The 14,301-nt window shown below is 35.3% G+C and overlaps 1 long non-coding RNA gene across 1 annotated transcript; it reads right to left on the reverse strand.

Annotated features, from left to right (window-relative positions):
* Window positions 1–7,240: 7,240 nt before the first annotated feature.
* Window positions 7,241–13,940, reverse strand: LOC143231530 (uncharacterized). The gene is made up of 2 exons (XR_013016966.1): window positions 13,810–13,940; window positions 7,241–8,956 (listed from the first exon to the last, which is right to left on the reverse strand). It is a non-coding gene; the product is annotated as an uncharacterized LOC143231530 (long non-coding RNA).
* Window positions 13,941–14,301: the final 361 nt, after the last annotated feature.

Genomic DNA, 14,301 nt, shown 5'->3' on the forward strand with positions numbered 1-14,301 from the left:
TGAGATGTGCTGACCAGTAAATACTGCTATGTTATCCAAGAACAGACCCAATGTTTTTTGTAGCTCTCCAACCATTGTAGCACTAGCATCTTTTGACTCAATTGTATAGTCTAAATCCATATATATGGATTTGAAATTTTTATTCATCAGAACTTCAAGTGCTCTATAGAGATGAGGAGCCCATCTTATCACTAAGATGTTCACAGGTTTTAATGTGTTTACTTCTAGAGCATCACTGACACTTTTTTAATTCCCTGCTTGCTTTGGCACTCAAATGATACTGTTTGTAAAGTCCTAACAGAAGGTATTTTATGTCCGATAAAAACTTTTAATTCCTTCACAGCATCCAACAGTGGGCCACACACTATACCCCAACTAACCATGGCATCCTATCTCTAGTAAGAAGTGCAATTAGTCCATTTTCTGCTCCATTATTGATGGAAACACCATCAGTACCTATACTGGTTGCCTTTCTTTTGCAGTTCTTTACATCAACTGTCTCAAATACTTTTTCAATTGCTGTTTTTAATCCTGTGGCAGTATCACTGGGTGGGGCCTGCAAGTCCAAAAATTTTGTAACAACATTTCCTGCCATAACAAATAGTTTCTTCTTCATATTGCTCCAGTTTCTTTAGATACATCTGAGATGAAGGAAAACACTGCAGCATTATCAAGGTCTGCTCACAGATCTTACATCATGATGTCATTAATGCATGTGATAAAGTTTTTCGCTGATTTCTCATTTATGTACGTGTCTCCATTTATTTTCTGTAACTCGCATAATGGCCCAAATAGACAAAACAGCTATTCTGTTACTACTAAGTAAGAGGCGGTAGTGAAAAGTTTTTCCAGTTTCTCAATCTAATAAGCGTGTAAATTTCTCATGCATAAATCCATCTGCTGAACCTGTAGTTTAGATTCAGCATTGGCAGCTTGAATACACAGAGTATGCCTTCCACTTATATCGTGGGCTTTGATCAATTGTAGACGAAAATTACTGGTACCTTTTACAAAAACACTATCACCTTGGCACACGTTTTTGTGGCTTTTGCATGCCTTGCAAAACATTTCAGTAGTTTCTTGATCAAACTTTAACCAAGGGAATGTTTCTTCCCATTTTGATAGGTAACTCCGAGATCGTTTCTCTCATACTTTTCATTGCATTCCGCAGAAGGCATTAACTGCTTGATCTTGCTGCCGAAGCGGCAGGAATGATCCCACTATGACCACTGACACTCACTAGGTGCCTGCTTTTTCCTCGACTTTTTTATCCTTGTCAATTCTGACATCTTCACTACAGAGTTCCTTTCGCTTTGTACAACTATTGTCTTTACTAATATCACTTTCTCTATTCAATTCTAAACTCTCATCATCAGATTTCCTTCACTTTTTGAAATATTTCAACAAAGTCGCATTCTTTGGTAAAACCACACATTAACCACAGACAAGAACTGCTATTCTGTTTATTAGATGCACGGACTTATTGGGCTAGGTAAATTATATGGAAACAGTCAGATATCGGAGGGAGGGCATCTGTTCACAAAAATTGCTGGCCCTGAAACCCTGTCACCCAAAGATAATGTCATCAGTGCACAGAAACTACTGCACAAGGCTGTTCAATATAGTTTTCACATGTACCTTCTAATCTATATGTTACAATACGTGTTGCCGGTGCGGCAGGGGGATAATGTCTGATGAAAGAAATTGCAGCTTGTTTGCCCCGCTTCCAGTTTTATTACAGGCTGTTACTGCCCAGTATCGGCAAAAATTCGTTAAGGATGACCAATAAGACAATTACTTAAACGTAAAATATCACTTATCTGCTCTGGAAATAGACATAGCAAGAACTGTTGCCTGTAGGTAATGTTTATATGCCCCGGGATGTCTGGCAGTTCATAATTTTGAACTCTAGACTGTAGTAGCTTATATACAGTGATTGTTCTGTACTGGTACACGTACATAACATATAATCAATTGTAAACTGCAGTGCATGTTGAACTACTAAATGGGTTAGGCCTAGGTTAGAGTACCTTAATCAACTCAAATATCTGAAGAATGAGTTGCAACCTCGACTTTGAACTCAGTTTTGACCTGGGGACTTAAAAAATGCCAACAAACCATACATCAACAAAATAGGCATATTTCTGAAACTTTATCTGTATGCATGGATGCGAAAGTAAATTCAAAACAACGGCCTTAAGTTGGGAATAGTACACTGGAAATGCTACTGTAGCCCGAAATAATGAAGTGGACTATTCCCAACCTAAGGTCGTTGTTTTGAATTTACTTTCGCATCCATGCATGCAACTCAGTACTAACTTTGCTCACTTCAACTTGTTCAACTCGTGCACTTTTCCAGACAATCCTAAATTGATTTTGTTGATTTGTCGGTTCTTTACACTAACTTTATATGAAGACAGTGCCACAGTACTGTACTACTACTAGTAGTATAGTGTATACATAACAAAGTTAAGAATAATGTTGTTATACGTGTCGAAGTCTCACGCAATTTGACCTAAAAGGTCGAATTATCGTCTTTATTATGATTTTAGGACAGGATTAAGGAAGAAGTTAGGTGAATATAATTGTGATCTCCATTTTTGAGTTCAAAAGTGGCATATTTGACAAAATTTTGTTGGCTATTTATAAACTAGAATAAAAACCGGGCACTCTTGTATTTATCTCATTAGTAAATCTTAGCTTCAGATCTGTTTATGTTATTACACAATCACAAGAGAATACACACATGCCCAAATACTCGTATAGGTTACATGTAATCTATGAACGGTGGCATTGTTACAGTGGCATTCCTTTCTAAATTGTTTCTTGGTATGATAAATTTCGAAACATGTACTCACACACAAAGAACAAATGAAGTTTTTTTACAGCAATTTATTTAAAGCCAAAAATTACGGCTCACAAAAGTTTCAACGTGAAAAACACAAAAAAATATTACAAAACACACATGAATAATGCAGTGCTAACGGAAATAGAACTAAAACCAACGAGACAATAACTCAAATATAACGTACGAAAACAAAAGCTGAAAAACAAAACTAGCCACATCTCTGTACACATCTGTCACCATTTCGTTTGACTTGTATTTCTGTGGTATGATACTCTTATTTTTCTGTAGATGTGACTAAATAAAGCAGTAAAAGATGAAACAAAACAGTTCCACTACCTATAATTTCTTATAAATAGCCACAGTAGAAAGAATGTCAGACATCATAACATACGATTATCTTTCACTTGAAGTTTTATCAAGATTATGTGCTGCTCTTTACAGTAATATTTTGTAAACCAATGACTACTTGCTTCAGATACATAGTTTTGTAGTTTCTCGAAACTTTATTTACTCACCGAGCCAAAGAAAATGTGTTCTTAACAATGCAGAGTAAAGTCGAACATGGCAGATAAGGATAATTACAAAAAAATCGACTAAAGTTGAGTGTGGCAGTGAAAGAATTGAGGGCATTGTAGTTGGGAGAAAAACTTTGTGGTGTCCTCTTCCCTTGGTGCGCTAAACATGTGATTATTTTGCTTAATGGTTAATCCAGGGTTGAGGTCAAAAAGCTTTTCATTTGGTTTGAGAACAATTCTTTTGGAGGCACGTAGCAGCATATGTTCAGGATGAAGTAATGGACAGCAACTTTTGAGCCTCAAGTTAGTTAAGGTATTGAATTGTCTTCAAATGTTGCCTTACTTTTTCTCCCAATAATTTAGGGCAAGAATAGAAGTAGAATGGGTGAGAGCCATTGCAACTGACGCAATTAGGGTCCGTTTCACACTCATAGACATCATGGTCCTTGCCACCACAATGAGCACACATCAAGGAACTACAACATGATGTCTTCGAGTGACCAAACTTTTGACACTGAAAAAATTTGAGAGGTTTTGGAATGTATAGTCGTGCCTTGCAATTAAGATAACCTGCCTTGATGGTGGCAGGTGCAAATAATGATGTAAATGTTAAAGTGAGAACATTGGTCAGCATCATAATTCCACCTCTGCAAGTTGAGATATGCCTCACTGCAGAAACTCCTTAGGTGGAGAAACCAGAGAGGATCTATGACCTTGGGATGCTCTTCAAATCCCTCTCAACAATAACTCCTCATGATGAATTCAAAGTAGGATGAGGCATAACCTCAATAGGTATATCCCCAATCGCCTTTGCGTGTAAGAAGTTCACTGCATTGAGATGTGGATGTTTCCACCAATATGTCACCAGAGCGAAGCTTTTGACTGACTTTTGAGAGCCAGCAAATCCTTCTATTCCCTTCTGAATGAAAAAGGGAGACATTTGCCCTAAAGGTTTGTCTGAAAGAGAATGTAGAATAAGAAAATGAGGTACAGGTGTTACAAATGTTGAAGATTGCTGCCCAAAATCTTCAAGACGTGGGCATATACCTGTGGACTGTTCTTCACTATTTTATTTAAGTTTTTATTTGGATGGTCCATAATAATAAAGAATATTTCGGTGCTCACTGACCCCACCCGCCATGGAGTCCTACGACGGGACAGACTACAATGCCCAACAAGAACACTGCAGTAACACCAGGGTTTCATGAGCACTATACCCAAAGACCAGTATCAGATATCATGTCCACAACACCTGTTGAGAACATCCAACACTGGTACTTGGTTGATTCTAGCCCAAATGGACTAGCCAATTGACCCAAGGTCGCTCATCTACAGGAATTCAAGGCCAAAATGGTGTGTTAGGGTTGAATCCCTCAACCACCAGGAACCTCTCCTCCCCTTTATAGGTCATCATGTACGACAAACACGTGGGTGGATGTTTAGAACCCAGAGGAGGTAAACTGAAAGAAAATCCTTCCCTGGGAGGTCCCCTTACCATGTACAGGAATCCACACCGAGGGATCGATGCTAGGAGATGAAGTTTGATCATTTAATGAATGGTAATTGTTTATTGATTTTTCCAACAGTTGTCCCAAATGTGTTCTCCTTCTTAATGATAAGATATATGTATTTGTTACTATTACTCATTTTGGTCACTTGAAGGAAACACACTCGAACTTCTTATTGATAAAGTCAAATATAAAAAATGTGTTTGGCTACTTTGTGGAGACCTAAAAGTCTTTTAAATGTTGTAGGATTAACAATACTGTTATACAAAGATTCTGCGTTGTTGTTTTTGTGTGTGTGTGTGTGAAATGGGACAAGCAAAGTACTAAATAAGCACCAGATAAAGACGTAATGGCCACCCGGAGTCAGCCTGATAGCGGGATAGAAAACATTGAATGTGAAAGTTTGGTTGTCACAAAGAAAGTCCTATTAGCTCCACTTCAAATTAAAGTGGGCTTGATGAATCAGTTTGTGAAGACTTCAGACAAAGATGTTAACTCTTTCAAGTCTTTACGGACAATTTCCAACCTTTTCAGAAGTTACATTTAAAGAAAGGACTTTGTTTAGCCTCGGATTAGAAAATTGACTTTTGGCATTGTTTCACTTCATGTATATGTGCATGTATAAATAGCTTGCATACTATAGATTGCATTTATTGTTAATAGGCGATTAAATGAGCAATATAAAAGAATAATGAATTAAATACTTCATTACGATTATTTGTCCAGGTTTTCAAATTGTTGTCATAATTGATAATACCACCCGAATGTTCTTGGTGTATTCCATCATTCAGAAATAATCCAAAAACCAATGTCAGTCTAGTCGAACATCATGGAAAATCGTAAAAAAAATAAATAAATTAAGTAATGGTACAAAGCTGAGTGTTTACACCAACAACGATTAAACTTCTAATGTATTTCACTGTCTAAACCTCGTTTTGGAAACACAGTTACCATTAAATACCTTATAAAAGAAAGCAAATGGATAGAAGCCGGTCTCTAATATTTCGACTAATTGTTCTCCCTACCTCCACCCTTCCAACACACAAAAAAGCTATAAAAATGTATACCCTACCATAATATGTGTGTGTTTTTTTATGATTATCCATGACAGCTGACTGGATTAACATCACTGTTTGGATTTTGACTGATAGTTGGGATATCCCATAGGCATTATCCATTATGACAATAAGTTGGTAACATGGACCAATAAAATCAATGTGATACTGATATATATATATAAAGCAATTTGGGAATTAACCGAAATTATATAGTAAAGCACATACATACGCAAATAGAAGTTGTACGTAAACAAACAAAACCAGTATGTAAATGGTACGCAAACACTTATCATACTGTCACTAACACCATGTTAAACATAATAATGGATATTTTAATTCGTTTTATTTATATGTGGGGACATTATTAAATCCTGCTTAACTCTAATGTAAAAGGTAACACTGACTTTGTAGGTACATTTGATATAGTAGAGACACACTCACCACTATCTGTAAATATTTCAATTTTTTTTATTTGTATGCGAGAACATTATTAAATCCTGGGTGGCTCCACAGTAAGAGGTAAAATTTAACACTGGTTGTTGTTTCAGCTATGTAGATATATTTGATACAGTAAAGACATGGTCACCACTATCTGTAAATATATTCAATTTTTTCACAAGCGTCTTCATAATTTTTCTAATTATTTGAAAAATCAACAGAATAAGTTTTTGTGTTTTTTCTTAACATACCATAAAGGAATAAAAATGTTTCATACTTTAAATTAAGCGTCAGAACTATATTTCCATACATAAACATGAAAATCACGTGACTATATGTTTATATTTTTATATCATCACAGAACCAGTTTTATGTTTATAATTTAATATAATGTGCTGAAATATTAACTTACAGCCCAGTTATGTTTTAATCATAATATATATATGTAATTATTATCACATTTTGAACTTCCTCTGTTAATTTGTATAAAAACACAAAATTATTTATGGCATTGTCAGTTCATCATTAGATTGATTTATAACGTCTACAAGCCAAAAGGTAAAAGACTGCATCTATTATTCGCTCTGCTCCCCGATGGTACAAAGGCGAGCTTACAGATTTACAACGCGAAAATCACAGGTTTGATTCCACTTGGTGGACAGTGTAGATAGCCTGATGCTGCTTTGCTATAAGAAAATTACTATTCACTTACAAAAATATATCTCAACTGTATAGATAGCTTTTCTCCAGAGTTACATTATTCACTTCTAATATTCACAAATATTGTTGAAACAATAAATTTCTTAATTCTACAAAATTTGGTTATAAGAATAGATAAGCAAACAACTTAAGCATAACTGTGAGCATAAAAAGTGTTTTATTCATGGTGGAACATATTACATGTTTGAAGAATACATTGGTTTGTCTTCTTGAGAAACAGAAGACATATTTTCACTATTTCTTACCAACAGTGAAACACTTCTTTATGTTTATAAATCGTTGTTTTTCTACCTACTGTTATAATTACATGATGTTCTTCACAATTAATGTATTTAGTTAAAATGTTATTGATCAACCTAAGGTATTATTCAATATTTCCTACCTGTAGTCATATCCAGTTACAGTTATAACGTCTTTACTATTTCTCTTAAACCTAGTTTTTATTAAGTTCTTGTTCCACATTTTCAAGTCTTTCTCTTCATCAATCACCGTTGTTGTTCATTTAACTTTTCAAACAGCACTTGAACTACAAGTGTAAAAGTTTTATCTGTTTTTTCCCTTTCCTTACGTTTCTGATAAAACATGTAAATAAGTTTAAAATATATTATATCTTAATAAAAATAAATGAAGTAATGGGGACGCTGTAAAATATTTTGAATGGAGATTTCATTATTTAATACCTTTGCTATTAAAGTTAAGTACTTATAAGTTTATATTATAAATTCATAATAATATAAACATTTAAAATTAAACAATATAAGCAGGTCAGGGTAATAATCAGATGCTCAAAACTTGTAAAACTATTCACAAACTACAAGAAGAAACTGTGTCGTTAGAAATGTTTATCAGATTAGGATCAACTTCAGTTTTGTTCTTTATTCATTGTCTCCATCAAACACTAGAACGTTTCTGCAGAGACTCTGTGCACCCAATGTAGCTAGGTAATTACTTTGTGCCACAAGAACTATTTTGATTATAGCTCTTTTACATCTTCAAGAAACTGATTAGTTCATCTCCTGTGGTCAGAGATGTATGATGGGAGGTAACTGGTTGCTTTTATTGTTCATCCATTGTCACCAAGAAGAAAAAATTGACAGTTTGGTAAAATGTACACTTTTTATCGATTACTGTAGCAAGAGCGGCTCTTTAGAGATGTCACATAAAGATATTCTATGTTGGGTGAGAAGCTTTAGAAGTATTGTCTTGTTTGTGAGGAACATCTTTATTATAACTTCTAATAGATAAGTTTCAGACATTTTCACATTGTAATTATAGACAGTGCTTGAGATACTAACTCGTCAGCAATGGAAGATGAACCACGAGTGCATCAATCTTAATTTTTACTTGCTTTCAGCGACCCTTTCTTGTTGGTGAAATATAGATAGTTTATACTGTCTCGTACACTCAGGCTATAGTTCAACAGAAGCGGCCGAAATGTTGAGGAACTAGTTTCAAAGCTGAATCAAGTTATGTATGGATAGAGTCAATAACTGGTGTGTCCCTTTAGTAGAATTTGGCATCAGCTAGGGAGTATTGTAGTTGTCTGTTGATGTGTGCTTCCCAGTGTGCATGTCGCAGTAGAAATCTAGATTCGTCAGACCAAGCGACGTTTTTCCAATCTTCAATCATCCAGTTTTGGTGATCCCCTGTAGCGTCATCTTCCTGTTCTTAGCTAACAGGAGTAAAACCCGGTGTGGTTTTCCGCTGATGTAGCCCAATATGCTTCTGCACATCATTGCTATAAAGAGTGGTTATTGTGGTCTTCCTGTCAGCTTGAACGAGTCTGGCCTTTCTCACTGACAGTGTTTTTCCCACAAAACTGTTGCTCACTGGATTTTTTTTCTCACCATTCTCTGTAAACTCTGGAGACTGTAATGAGTTAAAATCCCATACTTTTTCACATGCAAATAAAATCAGCGCTCTAAAACAATAATACACATAGTATAAACCAAAAATAATTACAATATAATTGAAATTCAAAAACATGCCTCTACTACCATTCCTTACTGTTGTTCTTTGTAATGGTTGTGGAGGGTGTTCTTGAATTTTATATACATCTCGCTTTTTTAGTTCATATATGTACACCACACTGGCAGTAGAATGAGTCATAGTGAAAAGCTCAGTTACTTTCAACGTGGCGCTGTTATAGGATGCCACCTTTCCAACAAGTCAGTTCGTCAAATTTCTACCCTGCTAGAGCTGCCCTTGTCAACTATAAGTGCTGTTATTGTGAAGTGTAAACGTCTAGGAGCAATAACAGCTCAACCACAAATCAGTAGGCCACACAAACTCACAGAATGGGACCGTCGAGTGTTGAGGTGCGTAGCGCGTAAAATCATCTGTCCACAGTTGCAACACTCACTGCCGAGTTCCAAACTGCCTCTGAAAGCAATGTCAGCACAAAAACTGTTCGTCAGGAGCTTCATAAAATGGGTTTCCATGGCCGAGCAGCCTGACGCAAACCTAAAATCAACATGCACAATACCAAGCGTCGGCTGAGTGGTATAAAGCACATTGGACTCTGTAGAAGTGGAAAAGCGTTCTCTGGAGAAATGAATCATACCTCACTATCTGGCAGTCTGACAAACGAATCTGGGTTTAGCTGACGCCAGAACGCTACCTTCCTGAATGCTTAGTGCCAACTGTAAAGTTTTATGGATGAGGAGTCTGGTAACACTACTCATTAACTGTCGTTTTGTCAGCAATTCAGATAATTTAAAAATGTATCTGGAAACGTATTTTAATACATTTCAATTTCTGAAGAAAGAAAATGTAACCAGTTATTTAATTTGTTAACTTGGTTGATCCAATAATGTTTTTAACAAAACTTTGATGCTTCAAATGACTTTATTACAACATAAACTAATTTTAATTCGGTGATTTGTTGTACGCCTGCATTATATTGTGAATAAACTGTTAGTGCTATCTGATCAATGATTTGAGTATGACTTAGAAACTATTTGATTTGCTGTATATGTCCAAACTTTTATATATTATAAGTATGAAAGAGAGATGAAATTATTGGTAATAGTAAATTTGAGAAATATTTTCACAAAAGTAGCTTTTCTATTTTGAAATAAACTTAATATTAAAGGTAAAATATTTATTAATATTAAGTCTTAGCATATACTAGGGCCGGGCATGGCCAGTTGGTTAAGGCGCTCGAATCGTAAACATGTTCGCTCTTTCAGCCGTGGGGGCGTTATTATATGATAGTTACTCTCTCTATTTCTTGGTAAAAGAGTAGCCCAGGAGATGGCGATGGGTAGTAATGACTAGCTGCCTTCCCTGTAGCCTTACACTGCTAAATTAGGTACGGCTAACGCTGATAGCCCTTTTGTAGTTTTGCTCCAAAATTTAAAAAAAACAAACCATATATTAGAGATTAAAATATTGTGTAAGTTTTAAGTCACACTATTACTACGTCTTGTAAGAATTATTTTTTAAAACTTGTATACTTTATATGGTATATAAATTATTATTGTCAATAACAACTCGGTGAAAATGAATTCAACCTACTATTTATGACAAATATGTAAAAGGCACAGCAGTATGTCTGCAGACTTATATTGCTAAAAACCGTGTTTCGATAGTCGTGGTGGATAGAGCACAAATATCCTTTTGTTTTCTTCCCCCACGAGTGCGGCGGTAAGTCTACGGATTTACAATGCCAAAATCAAGGGTTCGATTCCCCTCGGTGGATTCAACAAATAGCCTGATGTGGCTTTACTATTAAAAACACACACACACACTTTTTGGCCCAGCATAGCCAAGTGTGTTAAGGCATTCGACTCGTAATCCGAGGGTCGCGGATTCGAATCCCGGTCGCACCAAACATGCTCGCCCTTTCAGCGGTGGGAGCGTTATTATGTACGGTCAATCTCACTATTCGTTGGTAAAAGAGTAGCCAAAGAGTTGGCGGTGGGTGGTGATGACTAGCTGCCTTACCTCTAGTCTTACACTGCAAAATTAGGGACGGCTAGCGCAGATAGCCCTCGAGTAGCTTTGCGCGAAATTCAAAACAAACAAAATCCCTTTGTTTCACCCATGTAGGTTAAATTGCACGTGTCACGACGTTTGGAGCGTTATTTTCAAAATTTTATTAACTTACATTTTTAACCACTTACGTCAATGAGATTAGCATCAAAACGTAGTTCATAATCTAAATTTTAAAATTATATATGTTTTAATTTTTTAATTTAAGAGGAAATGTAAAGAAAAAAGTTAAATATCTGTTATTGTATGTCACATAATACGTCCAGCTGTCTTATTACTCAGTTTCTATTTCATCATGCCCACTATTCAACATGTACAAATATTTAAAGAATTTGAAACTCGAATTTGAGCTACGGACATAATAAATATAAAATAAGAACCTCCCTCTTCTATGATTTGTCGAGATAGCAATATATTTAGCAAATCAACATGAGTAACTACGCCCTTCAAACCAATCATTTGAAAGTTCTTAAGTAGTACCACCGACTACTGTGACCAATAGAAAGAGTATTTTACAGTGTACGTAATTCTGACAATTGTTTGTTTGTGATCAGTAAGACGTTTCTCTGGAAAGGAATGAGATTTTTTCAACCCACATATATTTTGCTTAGAGACCCTACTAAATTACAGGGATTTTCAGGATATTAACACAGTAATTTGATGTGTGTTTTTATTTATCAAAAGTTAATATTTGAAGCATACACACCCCGCTCGCAAGTGTAAAGAAAGCTTAATGATAGTACATATGTACGAGTGCACAAGTTCGTACTCGAAATCGGTGTTTTTCAAAGTATTTCTCATTTACTTTCTATGTTTTAAGAAATACGACTCAAATTTAAACATTTATGAGTAAATAGTTATTTGTATATTTCTACACACATGTAACGAACGGTATATTGTACATGTGGTATACTTTTGTAGGTCAACACAAATATATACTCCTACTGCACTTGTGTTATTTTCTAAACTGAGGTAAATTTAAAACCACATTCAAAATTTGACAACTTTAAAGCAAGAGGATAGTAAATTTAATAAGTGCCCGATAAACACGACACACATATGCTGCGAAATTCAACAAAACCCAAATATATGAGTTGTTGTACTTAAACATATAGAAAACCTTTTTATATGCAAAAACGGCTCGTTTGGGCTGAGAAAACACTTTTACATAGAAGAGCGAACAACGTTTCGACCTTCTATGTAAAAGTGTTTTCTCAGCCCGAACGAGCCGTTTTTGCATATAAATTTCTCAACAAGTGGGTTTCTCGTCATCACTGATCTAGAAAACCTATAATGTTTATTGTACAAGCGCAACTTTAAACCATATAATAAGTCGACAGTTTTAACAAAACCAATGCGCTGTCGACTACTTTCTTGACATTGAGAGAGCATGTGACACTGTACAGCACAATGGTCTATGGTTCCACGTGAATGAAGTGGGACTACCGCGTGGAATTATTCGCTGGTTATCTAACTTTTTGAAAAATAGAAAATGTAGAGTAAATGTAGCGCGAACCTTTTCTGAGTACTTTACTCCAGAAACTGGTGTCCCTCAGGGAGGGATGGTTAACTTTATACTCTTCATCATGTATGTAAACAATTTACCATTGAAGGGTCCTAAGCATGGATTCTCCTCACAGTTTGCTGATGATGTGGCAGTCTGGAAAAGTTCCATACAGTTCCAATAGTAGCAGCCATAAACATACAACCACAATTAAACAGAATAAGCGAATACTGTCAAAAATACAGAATAAAAATAAATACAGCAAAGTTGATAAAATACAAAACAAAACTACAGCCTGAAATATATGTGAATGTAATACTACTTCCGCCTACCACATCGGCAAAATTTCTACGTCTAACCTATGACTCAAAATTAACATGGATTAACCATGTAAATAAAATTAAATTCTGGCGAAGAACCAATTATGCTTGGAGTCTAACTGGCAAGAATAGTATAGCATCAACAGACAACATACTAAAAATTTACAAAACACACATTAGACCAGTAAGTGACTATGCAGCTCCAGCGTGGATAAATGTAAGTGACAAAACAATTAAAACGAAGTTACAAACAATCCAAAACACACTCTTCACAACAGCATGCAGTTTACAGAGCAACATCATCCAAATTTACACATTCAAACATACTAACCATACCAGATAGACCCCTACATAGCACAATAAAGTATTTTGATAAAAATTGGATGAAAAATGAATTATTAAACGAACAAGAGAGGTACCTCATACATGATGAAGATAGTCCTAAACACTTCTACCAGATCAACATACATTTTAAACACAAAAATAAATAGATGAAAAAAAGGATGAAATAATAATATATATTAAGTAAAAGGGCCACCATCAAACTAGACTTCCTACTGATAGGGCAAAATAATATTTATATATGTATACCAGTACATAAACATTTATCTTAAAAAGGTCGGAGTAAATTCAGTCCACTCTGAACCTAAAGCAGTGAGTAACACCAACCAACACTGCATGATCATATAAGTAAAGAAAGGGGGAAGAGGTCAAAGAGCACCTGACCCTCCAGAGTACATGTGATACCCAAAACCCAAGAGAGAAAAAACAATACGCAGTGCTGTATTTATTCTCGAATATTATAATCATGTTACTAAAAATTATTAATCGCTCAACTTATAATTAAAGAATCAAACAGTAAGTTGATTTAGACTGACTGTATTAGTTATACTCATACTGACCAAATTCATGTTTGTCCTTCCATAACGTCGTTACATTACTCATGGCGCCCGAGAAACGAGCCTCCGGTGACACTTTCTGGAACAACGACGCCACACTGAGCTGTGAACGCGCCATATGGTGACAAATTTTGGAAATATGTCATTCTCTTTGATGACAACATATCTTTTCCACTTCAGACCGACACATATGTAGCACATCTAAAGGCCTGTTGCATAAGACCTGGGATAAATATTTACGCCTGTTGATTTTTTTGTAACTGATATACAAGTTGCATGTTGTATAGTAAAAACTTAAAGAAATTTGTGCTATAATTTGGGTACAAAATTTATGCTTACAATATTCTCTATGGCCAACCTTTTTAGGATAATGACGAAATTTACATATCTAGAAAATCATTCTTATAATCTATTCAGTCTTTACTGTTTTCGTTTATTTCGAACAGTGACTTCTATTTAAAATACTGTCAGCCATTAAAGTGTGCTGCAAAATGT

This window comes from Tachypleus tridentatus, chromosome 11, assembly GCF_004210375.1.
Source record: "Tachypleus tridentatus isolate NWPU-2018 chromosome 11, ASM421037v1, whole genome shotgun sequence".
Classification (NCBI taxonomy): Eukaryota; Metazoa; Arthropoda; class Merostomata; order Xiphosura; family Limulidae; genus Tachypleus; species Tachypleus tridentatus.